Source organism: Ambystoma mexicanum, chromosome 7q (assembly GCF_040938575.1).
Source record: "Ambystoma mexicanum isolate Mex_15411 chromosome 7q, UKY_AmexF1_1, whole genome shotgun sequence".
In the NCBI taxonomy this organism is placed as follows: Eukaryota; Metazoa; Chordata; class Amphibia; order Caudata; family Ambystomatidae; genus Ambystoma; species Ambystoma mexicanum.
In genome coordinates this window covers 993318747-993335430 of record NC_090941.1, presented here as the reverse complement: position 1 = coordinate 993335430, position 16684 = coordinate 993318747, and the positions used below count along the sequence as shown (strand labels likewise).

Here is a 16684-nt window from a genome sequence, read left to right as displayed (position 1 = left end):
CTGGAGGTAAATTGGACACCTTACGGCCAATCTTTTATGCGATTACCACAAGGGAACTGCCAGCAGTAGTTCTGCCAAAAACCCCATGAAGTCCTGTGGACTCTGGAAATGAGGTCTTGTACCGCAATGCAGCCACTTGTAATCCTGTGTTAAAGCCTCAGGACCAAGTGGTAGTAACGGTATTTGTTTTTGGCGATAGCTCAACGGAAATATTGCCGAACTACAGCCAAACTCATAATGAGGGCCATTGTATGTACACTTTTGTATTAGAGTATGTTTTTTGCTATTATTGTTCTTCTTTATGCTGATGTGTAGAATGATGATTTCTTTTTTCTCATTAGAATGTTCCTTTCATATGTCTACTGCTGCCACTGACAGCTCTGTGATGCAGAGAGTGCTTTCATTTGGCCATTTGCATCTTAACGGAAGCTGTATTTTCATGAGCGCCATCTTGGAATGTATGTCGCGCCAGACAATGTTATTTTTAATTGCGTCGCTCAGCTCTTCCTTGTGTAATGATGCATTTCAGTGAAGGAATTACAGAATCCTATTGACCTAACCTGTGACATGTACTATGTAATGATACATTATTGTGAATACACCTCTGTATTATGTCATAGTAGACAGTGCAGTTCAGTGGTACAGGACATATGCTCCATTGGCAGATGCAGTCCAGTCCTTCAGAGCATAATGTATGACCTTCCAAGTCAGAGCAAACAAAGCAAGATGGCAATTAAAACAGGTTGAATCATGCATTTTCATATATGATAAAGCAACAAGAATAATAAATGAAAAGGCACAACGCATTTTCTTCAACCACATCATTACAGCCATGGTGGTAATGGAAACAAGCATTGGCAATGCCAATAATTTTGGCGTTTTCTGCTGTTCTTTGCATTCTGAATTTATAGACACCAGGGTTCAAGGAGGAGAGTCTAATGTTTGGTGCAGGTGTGCAATAGAATGAGAAGGGTAATAGAGCAAGGGAGGAAGCCATTGGTAGAGGGTGCCATCGATGATGAGCAATAGAATGAGAAGGGTAATAGAGCAAGGGAGGAAGCCATTGATAGAGGGTGCCCTTGATGATGAGCAATAGAATGAGAAGGGTAATAGAGCAAGGGAGGAAGCCATTGGTAGAGGGTGCCCTTGATGATGAGAAATAGAATGAGAAGGGTAATAGAGCAAGGGAGGAAGCCATTGATAGAGGGTGCCATCGATGATGAGCAATAGAATGAGAAGGGGAATAGAGCAAGGGAGGAAGCCATTGATAGAGGGTGCCCTTGATGATGAGCAATAGAATGTGAAGGGTAATAGAGCAAGGGAGGAAGCCATTGATAGCGGGTGCCCTTGATGATGAGCAATAGAATGAGAAGGGGAATAGAGCAAGGGAGGAAGCCATTGATAGAGGGTGCCATCGATGATGAGCAATAGAATGAGAAGGGGAATAGAGCAAGGGAGGAAGCCATTGATAGAGGGTGCCCTTGATGGTGATAAAGAGGAACGATGAGCGAGAGAGGGTTAGAGTGAGAGGGTAAGAAATAAAGGATGAGAGGTGAAGAGAGAGCGGGACATGTGGGTGGGTGAGGGAATAGAGGGTTCGGGTAGGGTGGGTCAGTGGAGGAATGAAGGGTATAGAGTGGTAGGGTGTGTGGTAGTGGTGAAGAGAGAAGGGGTAGGGTTGAGTAGAGAAGGAGAGGGTAGGACAGGTGGATGGGGTAGAGAGAGTGCATGTAGGTTGGGTGGGCGGGGGTAGAGAGAGTGGGAATAGGGTTGGTGAGTGGGGGTTGAGTGGGGGGTGCTAAAGAGCACAGGTAGGTTGGGTGTGAGGGGGTAGAGATAGTGAGGGTAGGTTGGGTGGGGAAGAGAAGGTGGGGCCAGAGAGAGTGGTCAAAGGGTGAGTGGGGGTAGAGCCAGTGGGGGTCTGGTGGGTTGGAGAAGAGAGAGTGGTGGTAGGGAGGGTGGTCATAGAAGAGTGGGGGTAGAGCCAGTGAGGGTAGAGAGAGTGAAGGTTTGGTGGGTGGAGGTAGAGAGAGTGAACTAGGGCAGGTGGGGGGTAGGGAGGGTACTGCCTACAGAAGGTTGCCGAGTCCTTTATGGAAGAGGAGGACTGTGAGAGCATGCTTAGGAAATACAATACACATATGCAAGCTCTGGTAGAAGAATTTGCCCCTTTGAAACAGAAATTGGTGAGGGAAAATAACAACCACTGTATATGGTACAGTGGAGATCTTAACAAACTCAAACAAGAGAAACGAACGAAAGAAGGATATGGAGGCAAAATCCCAACCAAATAAATAAAGAAAATTGGAAAAGGGCTGATTACTGCTATAGAAAGTGGATTAAGGAGAGAAAAAAAAAGCTACTACAATAAAGAAATTGAGGCAGCTTCCAACACAAATAGTAACATTTTTGACATACTTAAGGAGATGGAAAAACCCAAGATGTTAACACCACCACATACACCTACCAGTGAAGACTGTGACAAGGTGCAAGAAGCCTTTGCTAACAAGATCCAGAAGACCAGAAACAATATTATCACAGCCAGAACAGAGGGCGACAGACCTGCTACCCATGTCGTAGCCACAAACGTGGAAGCAAATGGGAGTTTTAAGTTCCTACCCATATCGGAGGACGATTTATGTAAGGTCCTAGACAAGATGAACCCGACATCGTGCGCAGAGAATGTTCTGCCAACCAAAATTATTTTGGAGCACAAAGAACTTTTCTCACCGTTCTTAACAAAGATAGTTAATGCATCTTTCAGGGAAGGCGTGGTGCCCAAGGACATTAAGGAGGTAACTATTACCCCACTAGTTAAAAAAGCAGGGCTGGACCCTAAAGATCCTGGGAACTTACAGCCCATAACTAATTCGAACTTCGTATTGAAGGTGCAAGATAAAATTGCCACAAACCAATTGCAAAAACATGTGGAAGACCTGAAGCTGTTGCGCAATCAACAATCAGGTCTCCGGGCATCCCGCAGCACCGAATCCGCTATGCTGGAACTCCAGTCGCATATGTTGGGTTTGAGAGATAAAGGCAAAACGGGTATTCTCATGCTTCTCGACTTAAGCGCTGCCTTTGATTTGGTGGATCACCAGCTCCTTCAGGAGGCACTGGCCAACATTGCAGGTTGTTCTCCTAAGGCGTTGGCTTGGTTATCATCCTTTCTTAAAGATCGGAGTGCTAGAATACACCGGGGGGACAATTTCTCCAAGACCGCTCCCATCTTTTATGGAGTCCCGCAGGGAGCCAGTTTGTCACCTCTCCTGTTCAACTTATATTTGAGAAGCCTCTGCGAACTCCTTGAACACATTGGCGTATTCTTTACGAATAACGCCGATGATACGCAACTTATTTTTGAACTCACGGTGATTACATTACTGACAGTGCAAAAATCTGTCAGTATAATAAGGTTTATAACATCATAGACCACTGGATGCAACATCATTGGATGCGTTTAAAAAATACTAAAACAGAGCTGCTGATTTTCGGCACACGACAGGCCAGATGCAAATTAGGGAATGAATATAAGTCCTTCACCATCAAGGACGCAAATATCCCGGTGATGCTGCATGTCAAAACTCTCGGGATGATGGTGGAAGCATCGGTGGGCTCGGAGGTACAGGTAGGCTACCTGCAGAAAAACAACGCCAACTATTTATGTCTCCTGAGAGCAATAAGACCCTTCATCAATGAAGTTAATGCTGCTACTATCGCCAGGGCCATCATCCTGTCGCGAGTTGACTATGGCAACGCTCTCTTGTTAGGAGCTACAAAAAGGGAAATTCAAAGTGCCAAGTCATACAAAATGACACAGTTCGCATAGTCAAGAATATAAAGAATAGAAAACATGTGTCAACAGGGAGAAGAGCACTGCATTGGTTGAGAGTGGAGAAGAGAGTCATGTTTAAGGCCATGATAATAATCCATAGATGCCTATATTGAGAGGCTCCCAGATATTTTAAAAAACATTTCTCATTCTATGCCCCTGGAAGATGTCTAAAATCAGCCGACAGGGGTACCTTGAACACCCCTGGGGCTAAGCCCGCATCTGGGCAAGGTAAATCCTTCCCGGCAAAAGCAGTAGACCTCTGGAACATGCTGCCGATGGCATTATGGCTTTAAGCAAATTACCAGAGTTTTAGGAAAATTACTAAAAACCTCATTGTTTCAATGAGCTATGTTGTCCCTTTCTCTAGGATATCTATCTATCTTAATGAGTTGAATTACGTGTTTAGTTCTTTTTTGGTTTCCCGCGCCCTGATGCCTGCGGGCTACCGGCGCTTTATAAGCAAGCACATAACACATAACATAACAGGGTGAGTTGGTGTGGGAAGAGAGAATGTGGATAGGATGTTAGATGTGTGTGCTTTCTTTCAGCATAGACATATTTTGCTAAGTCACGTAATATTCCATGACTGCAAAGCAAATTCTTTGTCACGAATAACTATAATTTTTGTGCCATAATACATAGGCTTACTGAGCTATGATAAAGCCTTCAGACTGCTTACCAATTCTTTCATTAAAAAACATGAAATTAATGGAAACAGATATGTTCGCCTACCACACACATTTGATAATTCTTTCTAACTTAATAGCCAGCCGAGCAAGCAGGAATATGCAGCCATGATGAGAAATAATGTCAACCTGGCCATTGACAGAGAACATTACCATGCTGACTCGCTGCAGCTGCCAGCCTGACCTATTGCACGGGGTCCTGGTGAAAGGTCTTTACCCTCTGATGGTTTAATGTGATCTGTCTGAGGTATGTGAGCTGTATCAACAGCGGTCCATAGTGCCCAGGTCTGCCAGGACACAAAGGTCCTCCTTGCACCGTTATTGTCAATCGCAGCAGAGTGGTTCATGCCAGAATAGGCCTGTTGAAGAACCAATGTGGGAATTTTGAGCGGCTCCTCACTTTTCTGTGCCATGTGGTCGTCACTGAGATTTAATTTTCCAGGGCATCTTTGTCCAGCAACTGTTGGCTGTTTCTCAATACCTTCCACCAGTAGAGGAGTGGGCACAAATGTCACAATTCATGGGTAGCATGTTGCAGGTGCTCATTGAGGCTGTGTCAGGGTGGTACTGGTAGTCACATCTCCGGGCAGGATGCTTCAGGTAGTCACAGCATCGCTAGGGCAAGTTGCTAGACTGGCTTGGTGCACCCAGCCTGGACATGCTTTCGTAGAGTGACATGGCATTTTTTACTGTGAAATCCAACAAGTTCTTATATGGTAATACTGGCATCTGCCTGAATGTACATGTACAGGCGTAGCCAGCATGAAATGTATTTTATGCTCTCATATACTTGTACCCCACATGGAATTTAGGAAAACTACATGTCCCAGAATTCCAAGCAAAAACAGGACTGGATGGCTTTCTCGCACATGGCTATGGCAAAAATTAGAGCTCTGCTCTGTAAGGCAGTATTAATGTGGGCCTTGAAGTACAAAATGTCAATATTTATACCAAGTGCAGCATGAAAGGTATGTGTCCAAGTGCCTAAGTGGGGGCACCAATCTTACACTTTGCTTAGGGTGGCAAAATTCCTTGAACCTGCCCTGGGGAGGGTATTGTAACAACTGTGCCTGACAAATTGGGTCCATAGAATGGCCTGCCAGTATTGGATGTGTTTTGTCAACCTGTTGCTAAAGGACCATCACTATGATAAGGGGCTAAAGTAAATACTGCCTGTCAAACTGATGCATACTGGTCTGGGTGCTCTGGTGATTATACACCCCCATACATGAATGAGTTTAGGGGGAGGGATTCCAGTGGATCCAAGCATCTGCTTTAAGGGGGCTCCTCAGTGGGTCCATTGGGGGGGTCGCAGGATGCCTATTGTGTGAAAGAGTAAGAAAGGCAGGGATGTCATGCAGGGGTAACCAGGTGTCTCAACTGCGGCCCCTGAGGTCTCCCTTGCTACCCCTGTGGTCTCCCCTGCTACCCCTAAAAAATAAAAGAAAAAGAAAATATATATATGTATTTTTATTTTTTAAAACGCAAGGTCCTGGGCTGTGGCCAGCGCCATGTGGCTCTTTGCTTCTGGAGTGGCTGGCTTTCTTGTTCAGGCCTCTTAAATAAAACATTTAGAAAAAAAGAACATAGGTTCCACAAGTCTAATATTTTCAGCAGTGACCCTAAATAAGAAAGAATGGGAATACCAAATAATGTGTCTTTCTAGAATTCTATACAATAATTGCTAGACTCATTAAAGGTTTATTTCAGGCACACTTCAGGGGAAGAGTCACTGATTTATTCTGTTCTTAAACACCTCAACGCAGGCTTTCATACTTCTGAGGTCGATAAATGAGTACCAACACAGGTTGGGTGATATTGTATGTATATTTGTTATATATAAAGCGCTTAAGCGTAAGTGCTATATAATAGCACATCTTTATCATTTGGCCATGGATGTCTGCTTGTATTCAAAGTAATTTGGTAATATGGGCCTATACAAACTGATCTTAACGATACATAAGGCGATCCATTCTTGTATGAAATATATATCACATCATAGTGATATCGTAACCATCTATTTCGTAGTGTGCTTATGAACCATGCTATGTGATGCCACTTCCTGTTTTGTCAAGGGGTGAAAGGTCGTGTTCCATCGCTTCCTGTGATATCACTTTGGGGTGGGGTCAAATAACATCACTTCCTGTGATGTCATCAGAGGTCGAGGGTCATGTGATGTCACTTCCGCTACCCCAGGCATTTTGGTGAAATGACGTCCCTGAAGAAAGGGGTCACTTATGTACTCCACAAACACTGATTGACAAGAGCCTGTGAATATGCTACCACCAATGAGGCCAGTAACGAAACACGGCTCCTGTCGAACTATAGATTTGTGTGAGAAGGCCCATACCCTTGGCCCCAGTGAGGGTCCCTTGAAGTCTATACAGGGGGCAGTGGGGAATAATAAAGTATCTTCTCAGTCCAGATGTGAAAGTGAAGGCATAAGCGAGATTGTTGGTACCAAGCTAATGTTGGAATATTTATTTCACTTGGGGAGCCCTGAAATATTGAATAGATCAAATGTTTTGGAACTTTTCTATGAAATACAGAGTTTGAGGAAAATGTCCTCTAAAGATATTGAGCTGGTGGAGTTTGTGGACAAAGAGCGAGCAAACAGGGTGGTGTTAACAATCTCGTCCCACATGGTAATTAATGCCCTGTTTGGGGAGATCAGTGGCCTGAGGCAGCTCTGCATTATATGATACCCTATGGGGGTCCAGAGCGGATGAGGGGGTCGCAAAGGGAGACAACAATAGTAAAGGAATGGGATCGAGTGGTGAATCCTAAGAGTCAGAAGGCCCCCTTGGGTGATAATAAACATACATGAAGGGGGGTGGAAGAAGAATGAAGAACAGGTGGCCACTATGACGGGGGAAGCCAATGAGTGGCGATGGCTGGCCCTCACACTGAAAGAATCAATCTCACAGCTGAAAGACCTGAAACAGCAGCTTTAGTTATACGGATTCATATAGTGGTTTGTCATGGAACACTAGAGGACACGGCCACTTGATTAGCAATGTAACTCTGTGCCGATTTGTATTGACCGATTTCATTATACTGCTTCAGGAGGTATGGCTTATGACAACGCCGGCACTAGATGGGGTTCTAATATGGATGCCGCTAGCATTAAAAGGTAACCCGGGACGCCCCTCGGGTGGGCTAATAATAGCCATTAGAAACAATGCTGAAATCCATTGTGTGGAACAGTTGGAGTCGTGCTGGGGTATTTTGGCTGTTCATGTAAAAAGATAGGAGGAAATGGGGGGAAACCTCCTGGACATTAACATCTATCAGGGAACAGGCCCACAGTGAACTGCGTATCATCTGCCAGCCTGACCTATTGCACGGGGTCCTGGTGAAAGGTCTTTACCCTCTGATGGTTTAATGTGATCTGTCTGAGGTATGTGAGCTGTATCAACAGCGGTCCATAGTGCCCAGGTCTGCCAGGACACAAAGGTCCTCCTTGCACCGTTATTGTCAATCGCAGCAGAGTGGTTCATGCCAGAATAGGCCTGTTGAAGAACCAATGTGGGAATTTTGAGCGGCTCCTCACTTTTCTGTGCCATGTGGTCGTCACTGAGATTTAATTTTCCAGGGCATCTTTGTCCAGCAACTGTTGGCTGTTTCTCAATACCTTCCACCAGTAGAGGAGTGGGCACAAATGTCACAATTCATGGGTAGCATGTTGCAGGTGCTCATTGAGGCTGTGTCAGGGTGGTACTGGTAGTCACATCTCCGGGCAGGATGCTTCAGGTAGTCACAGCATCGCTAGGGCAAGTTGCTAGACTGGCTTGGTGCACCCAGCCTGGACATGCTTTCGTAGAGTGACATGGCATTTTTTACTGTGAAATCCAACAAGTTCTTATATGGTAATACTGGCATCTGCCTGAATGTACATGTACAGGCGTAGCCAGCATGAAATGTATTTTATGCTCTCATATACTTGTACCCCACATGGAATTTAGGAAAACTACATGTCCCAGAATTCCAAGCAAAAACAGGACTGGATGGCTTTCTCGCACATGGCTATGGCAAAAATTAGAGCTCTGCTCTGTAAGGCAGTATTAATGTGGGCCTTGAAGTACAAAATGTCAATATTTATACCAAGTGCAGCATGAAAGGTATGTGTCCAAGTGCCTAAGTGGGGGCACCAATCTTACACTTTGCTTAGGGTGGCAAAATTCCTTGAACCTGCCCTGGGGAGGGTATTGTAACAACTGTGCCTGACAAATTGGGTCCATAGAATGGCCTGCCAGTATTGGATGTGTTTTGTCAACCTGTTGCTAAAGGACCATCACTATGATAAGGGTCTAAAGTAAATACTGCCTGTCAAACTGATGCATACTGGTCTGGGTGCTCTGGTGATTATACACCCCCATACATGAATGAGTTTAGGGGGAGGGATTCCAGTGGATCCAAGCATCTGCTTTAAGGGGGCTCCTCAGTGGGTCCATTGGGGGGGTCGCAGGATGCCTATTGTGTGAAAGAGTAAGAAAGGCAGGGATGTCATGCAGGGGTAACCAGGTGTCTCAACTGCGGCCCCTGAGGTCTCCCTTGCTACCCCTGTGGTCTCCCCTGCTACCCCTAAAAAATAAAAGAAAAAGAAAATATATATATGTATTTTTATTTTTTAAAACGCAAGGTCCTGGGCTGTGGCCAGCGCCATGTGGCTCTTTGCTTCTGGAGTGGCTGGCTTTCTTGTTCAGGCCTCTTAAATAAAACATTTAGAAAAAAAGAACATAGGTTCCACAAGTCTAATATTTTCAGCAGTGACCCTAAATAAGAAAGAATGGGAATACCAAATAATGTGTCTTTCTAGAATTCTATACAATAATTGCTAGACTCATTAAAGGTTTATTTCAGGCACACTTCAGGGGAAGAGTCACTGATTTATTCTGTTCTTAAACACCTCAACGCAGGCTTTCATACTTCTGAGGTCGATAAATGAGTACCAACACAGGTTGGGTGATATTGTATGTATATTTGTTATATATAAAGCGCTTAAGCGTAAGTGCTATATAATAGCACATCTTTATCATTTGGCCATGGATGTCTGCTTGTATTCAAAGTAATTTGGTAATATGGGCCTATACAAACTGATCTTAACGATACATAAGGCGATCCATTCTTGTATGAAATATATATCACATCATAGTGATATCGTAACCATCTATTTCGTAGTGTGCTTATGAACCATGCTATGTGATGCCACTTCCTGTTTTGTCAAGGGGTGAAAGGTCGTGTTCCATCGCTTCCTGTGATATCACTTTGGGGTGGGGTCAAATAACATCACTTCCTGTGATGTCATCAGAGGTCGAGGGTCATGTGATGTCACTTCCGCTACCCCAGGCATTTTGGTGAAATGACGTCCCTGAAGAAAGGGGTCACTTATGTACTCCACAAACACTGATTGACAAGAGCCTGTGAATATGCTACCACCAATGAGGCCAGTAACGAAACACGGCTCCTGTCGAACTATAGATTTGTGTGAGAAGGCCCATACCCTTGGCCCCAGTGAGGGTCCCTTGAAGTCTATACAGGGGGCAGTGGGGAATAATAAAGTATCTTCTCAGTCCAGATGTGAAAGTGAAGGCATAAGCGAGATTGTTGGTACCAAGCTAATGTTGGAATATTTATTTCACTTGGGGAGCCCTGAAATATTGAATAGATCAAATGTTTTGGAACTTTTCTATGAAATACAGAGTTTGAGGAAAATGTCCTCTAAAGATATTGAGCTGGTGGAGTTTGTGGACAAAGAGCGAGCAAACAGGGTGGTGTTAACAATCTCGTCCCACATGGTAATTAATGCCCTGTTTGGGGAGATCAGTGGCCTGAGGCAGCTCTGCATTATATGATACCCTATGGGGGTCCAGAGCGGATGAGGGGGTCGCAAAGGGAGACAACAATAGTAAAGGAATGGGATCGAGTGGTGAATCCTAAGAGTCAGAAGGCCCCCTTGGGTGATAATAAACATACATGAAGGGGGGTGGAAGAAGAATGAAGAACAGGTGGCCACTATGACGGGGGAAGCCAATGAGTGGCGATGGCTGGCCCTCACACTGAAAGAATCAATCTCACAGCTGAAAGACCTGAAACAGCAGCTTTAGTTATACGGATTCATATAGTGGTTTGTCATGGAACACTAGAGGACACGGCCACTTGATTAGCAATGTAACTCTGTGCCGATTTGTATTGACCGATTTCATTATACTGCTTCAGGAGGTATGGCTTATGACAACGCCGGCACTAGATGGGGTTCTAATATGGATGCCGCTAGCATTAAAAGGTAACCCGGGACGCCCCTCGGGTGGGCTAATAATAGCCATTAGAAACAATGCTGAAATCCATTGTGTGGAACAGTTGGAGTCGTGCTGGGGTATTTTGGCTGTTCATGTAAAAAGATAGGAGGAAATGGGGGGAAACCTCCTGGACATTAACATCGATCAGGGAACAGGCCCACAGTGAACTGCAACAGTTTTTGGGCTAACTTGGTTACATTACTGGAGATATGGAGGCTTACATTTCCAGGGGGGCTCTACTGCTTGCGGGGGTCACCAATTCTTACTGCTTGATTCAATCGGAGGATTCTGAGCTGTGCTGTGATGTGAGAACAAAACAGGGAATGGATTGGTGCAAATTTGTGGAGGATTGGGGTTTGTTTGTACTGATTGATCAGTTTAAAGATGCTCGATAACAGGCCCAACATAGCACAGAGGAGAATTGAGTTCCACAATTGACTACATCTTTGGGTCCTCAGAGCTGCTTGGTAAATGTTTATCCTTTGGCATCAGAAAAACAGATCTTAGTGATCGTAACATGCTGATCACAAGATTTAAATGTTTAAATGCTTCAAGGAGATCTATTGTCGCACAGGGGTTAAAGGCCAATTGGGCGACCAATAAAATAAATTGAAGTAATCAAAACATCCAAGCCGCTAATAGGCAGTTGAAATTGACTATGATTAACTGCGAGATGGAGTCAAAGGTGGAACTATGTGCAATAGGAAATATGGCTTCCATGTAAAATAGGCTTTGGGGGAATTTTTTTCAGAGGTAATAAGTATTGGCTATTGAAGAACCATGAAAATAGATGGGATGGGGCTGTCACAGATCAAAACACATTCAGCCGGGGGACAATTAGTCCAATCAAACAACAATATAAGAACAGTGACAAGGGCCTTAGGCTGAGTAAGCTGGAGAAACAGTGATACAAGAACTGGATGAGAAATCGTCGTTAGCACATTTTTCAAAATGATGGGGAAGCCATCTATAGTACTACGCAAACAAGATGTGAACTTTTGCGTTCTGGTTAATAGTTTGGAGGTGGGACAGCAAAAAGTTCAAACAATTCCCATCCTAGAAGATATATGGGTGACCCATTTCACACAACTTTACGGTCTTATGGAGGGCCTTCAATGTTTCAAGGTGGTGGTGAATGATAAATCGTGGGTATTAAACTTTTCAGTGGAGGATGCAGAAAAGGCCATCAGGAACGCTACTGGATCACGAGCATGTGTTCCGAACCAACTGTCGAACAAACTCTTTAAAGATGATCCCGCAATGTGAACCAGGGGAAAGCTCCTTCAACCTGGAAGAATCCGTTCATAGTACCTATTTATGCAGAGGGCAATTGACTAATTACAGGCCAATAGCATTTATTGATGTGGACAGCAAGATTTTTGCTGGTTTAATACTAAAAGATCTTGAATCCTGGATAGACCATAAGGGACTATTGAACGCCAATCAGACTGGCTTCAGAAGGGAAATTGGGATATACTATATCAGCCTCGGCATGACCTGTACACAGAAATCAGCATGGTCAAAACATGCCTCTATAACGTATATGCCGTTGTTGGATCTGTTCATGGCTTATGATATGGTCAATAGGAACACACTCTGGGAGAAACTAGATCGTTGGGGCATAGATCACGACATCTAAAAAGAATTGACACATTTGTAGGGTTCAGACAGGGATGTGTATTGGCTCCTTGTCTCTTCAACTTGTATGATGCCGTTATTGGAGTGAATCTTGATAAAGCATCGTTCATAGCGCCCGAATGGTGGAGTCTGTGGTTTATTTAGGATTCACGGTAATGGCTCGACCAGCAAAACTACCAATTTGAGAGCAATTGAAAGCTAAAGTGATCAAACTTACCGCCCACATGTTGTACATTAATAACACATTTGGAACATTTACTCCTAATCCTGTTATTAAGTATTATAGTGGCAAGGTGATTCCTAAGCTGCTCCATGTTATAGAGATGCTGCCTAGCTTTGAGCTGGACGATTTAGATAGCATCAAAGCGCAGATATGAAGGTGTATTTTATACTGCTGGCCTAAATGTATACCGCTTGTGGCTCTCCACTGGGAACTAGGCCTTCCGTCCCTAAAGAGTAGAGGTGTCTGGCACCATTTGGCACATTCTAGGAAATTACTTTGCTCTAAAGAGGACCTGTTGTATTCTTCTTTGGGTGCGGCTAGCTCTCGAGGTGGGAATCATCTGCTGGGAGAATTTATGTAGTATTGCAATAACGTATCAGAGGAAATTGACTTAGCCACAGCAAATCCTATGAGGGTGAATTTATTGATCTATTTGACTGATTGGATTAAAACAGGGGATTGTTTGCGTAAACATCAACTCCATGGGCATGCAACATAAATTCAGAAGAAAGCTGCACTGGTGGAACAAAAATGTATGTAGATTCCCTGATGTTGGTTACAGAAATGAGTTTATGAGGTTCCGCCCTAATGTGTTAAATACAAATGAAATATTAAGTATTGGGAACAAAGGGGCCTCAGAGTCTTCAATGTGTCAGTTCTGTAATAAATGCGGGAAATAGAAAACCTAAAACATTGCCTACGTGAATACTCTAGGCTGCTACAATTTAGAATGATATCCTTTGGCAAATTCGTCCCCAATCTAGAAAGAGTTGATGTTGAAACGTTACTGATGTCCGTGCTGAATGGTGCTTCGATTCCTATGATTTTGTCAGTGGTGAGATTTCTTAAGCACTGTAAACTGTTTGATATAGGAAAATATAATGTGAGATGTGGCTATAAGGATTTAAGAAGATGTCATGCATCGATGTTGTTCCTTTTGGGCTATTTTGCTCTTCTGCTTTCTTCCTCTTATAGTTCATTCGTATGCTTTTCATGTTAGACAAATGGTTTTCAGAACCATATTCTTTGTAGTTTGAATGTTTGTGTTAGGATTGAAAAGGTTTGAATTGGTTTTGAATAACTTTTTAAAAACCAAATACAACAAAAACGATTACACTATTTGTAATGCAAATATGCTATCTTTACTTATGCCTTCAATACATGTAGATAAATGCTAAATAGAAGTGTTAGAGCATTTATATGTGTTTTGATTTTATGAGTATGAAGTACTATATTGAAAAAGTAAATGCGTGTTTCTTTAATGAGAAAACTGTGAGGGGCTATTTAACGACTTTAGGGTTGGACAGTAACAAGAATAGGTTCTCAGGAGTTCTAGTGGTAGTCACACAACAATAGCTCTCACTAAAAGTACACCTGTTAAGTGCTCATGAGTAGGGGCTGTGCTTGCCACAAAAGCAGACACCACCTCTCTGAAGCCCTGCATCAGGTATAGCATGGTTCTCTAATGCAAAACCTAGCACAGCTCCAGGCAGCATTGGGCTGCCCCGTGTGGAAGAGATTTGACTTGGATAGGAAGATAAATTGATGCCCAATGTGGGACCCTATCTTTTTTTTGTTAAAGTCAAAAAGATTTTCTTTTTTGGGGGGAAAATCTCCCAATTTGGTCACCAGAGAGGTTCTGAAAGGTGTTCTTATGCTTATCACCACAAAGACATACATATACCTAGTATAGAAATAGTAGATGGCAGATCCACTACTCATTGATGGGTGAATGCCTCCTGAATGCTGTCATGCAATAAAATAAAAGGTTAGAAAATGAAGGTGTTAAAGATTACAGTCCCAATTGTACTGTGGCACAACCATAAAGTTTGATGGAGAAAACATTTCACTTGCATAAAAGCATCTGCTGATAGGGTAGTGGGCCAATTTGAACTCCTTTGTATGAAGAAGGACTTAGACCAAGTAATATATGCATCTATAGTTATTCTGAATTTGCCTTACAGAACATGGGCCGTCAATGACCAGGAAATTACACATATTCCACAATTACTAGAACACCTAATCATGTTTTCTACCAGCAATGGTGCAAATGGCACAATTACTGTACCGACCACATTTTGAATTCTCAAGAAAATGCTTTGACAGTCAAACCATGCTTAAACACGGTCCGAACATGTGGTCTGTACATAGAAGCTATAGGAGCTGTGCCAGCACCACATCTAGGTTTGGCAAGAAAAGAAGGGGGACTCCTGTTCTGTGGCATAAAAAGCTTTGTTGAGGAAATATCAAAGCAGTACTTCACTGAATTAGGTAATATTACTGCTGCATACCCTCAAGTCAATCCAAAGCAAAGGCATAGGTTTCTAGCATTGATCATGCCACCGGGATGGTGTCCACTGGGGTGAACCAGAAGAAGGAGTCGGAGTAAGTTGTGACATGTTCATGGGTGTCTATATACCCTATCGCTATGAGGGAACTTCCCTACCTATCCAACCAAAATTAATGTCACTCATCAAAATGCCCAACGAAATTAGTCCTTAGTCCAAACCCTATGTACCATCTGGCCCCATCACTTAGAAAAAGAGAACAAAAATATGGAGCGTTACAATAAACTATATACTTGGGTTTTCCTCGGCTCTGCAACTGGGATCTCTTTCCAAGTGATGGGTTTAAAAAGCTCTTCAATGTCTCACAATGCGGTTTTCCAGCCTTTCTGCAGGCTTTGAATGGTTAGTCTTAAATCTTTACAGATTTGCACCACATTCCCTTCTTTGCATGGAAAAAGGGTCTCTATGAGACAATGCCACAATTTCTGATTTGGGGTTGGAAAATGCTAGAGAAAGTGGAATGAAATACATGTACATATGTACCAAAATAATGTGTCCACAGTAATTATGACATACTCTGCACTTTTCTGGCTATAAAAAAAAAATATATATATATATATATATATATATATATATATATATATATATATATATATATATATATATAGTTACAGAACATACTTTATGAAAAACAATTAGTTACACTTGTACAGATACGTTTTAATGTATTGACCCTCATAAGTAGCACATTGTATGTACTATCTTTTATACAACATTTGTGTGCAGTACATCATTGGGTCATTGGGAAAGAATCCAAGATGGATTGAAAATACCCATAAAAGAAAATCCATGATATACATTTACAGTTTCACAGAGCTGCTTGTGAAGGGCCACCATTCCTAAAAAAGGGTAAATTCTTTAAATACAATTAAAATGGGTGGGTAGGGGTCAATAGGGTGAGTGAAGTCTTGGTAGGGGTAGAGAGAGTGTGGGTAAGCAGTATCAATCAGGCCAAAGTCGGTAAAGGTACAATGGTGGTAGACAAGGTTTCAGTAGGATCAGTGGTTGGGGTAGTCAGGGTTAGGTAACATGGGCAAGGATAAACAGGAAGATTATGGTGGGTGGTTGGGGTGGAGAAGGAGTGGTAGGTTTGGTGCATCTAGAGATGGTATGATAATGTATAATGAATAGATGGGAATACTCAGGGTTAGATAAACTGGGTGACGATAAACAGGGGGGAGTATGGTGGGTGGTTGCAGTAAGGAAGATGAAGTAGGTTGAGTAGATGGAGAAAAGGTGGGATACAATACAGTCACACAGGTAGAATCACTACCCATGGCCACAGTAATAAGCCCACAGTGATTATGACAGAATGTGTACTGCAATGAAGTGGCCCTTCAACTGTTCCATCACAGAGCTTGGGCACATCTGCCCTTATCAATCATCTACTATAGGTCCACTAGAATAATGTTGGAAATGCCTACAGGAAGGTCCATGAGCACCACAAGCTGAAGATGCATGGGCCTCGTTCATTATGTCAGTATCTGCACCTCCTCCATCACCACCGCCATCCGCCATCACAACACCTCCAACCAACAACAAAACCACAACTTCTCCTAGTAGTACCTCAAATCCACCTGCTGCCATTCCTCCGGCACCCAATGTTTCATGTCTGACAGAAGAAGCCTACAAGAATGAAAACCTGTCCAGATAGG

At 43.1% G+C, this 16684-nt stretch overlaps 1 protein-coding gene across 2 annotated transcripts in view; it reads left to right on the top strand.

Annotated features, from left to right (window-relative positions):
- Positions 1-16684, top strand: part of P4HA3 (prolyl 4-hydroxylase subunit alpha 3) — a 356959-nt gene that overhangs the window by 123732 nt on the left and 216543 nt on the right. The gene's annotated exons all lie outside the window — the stretch shown is intronic.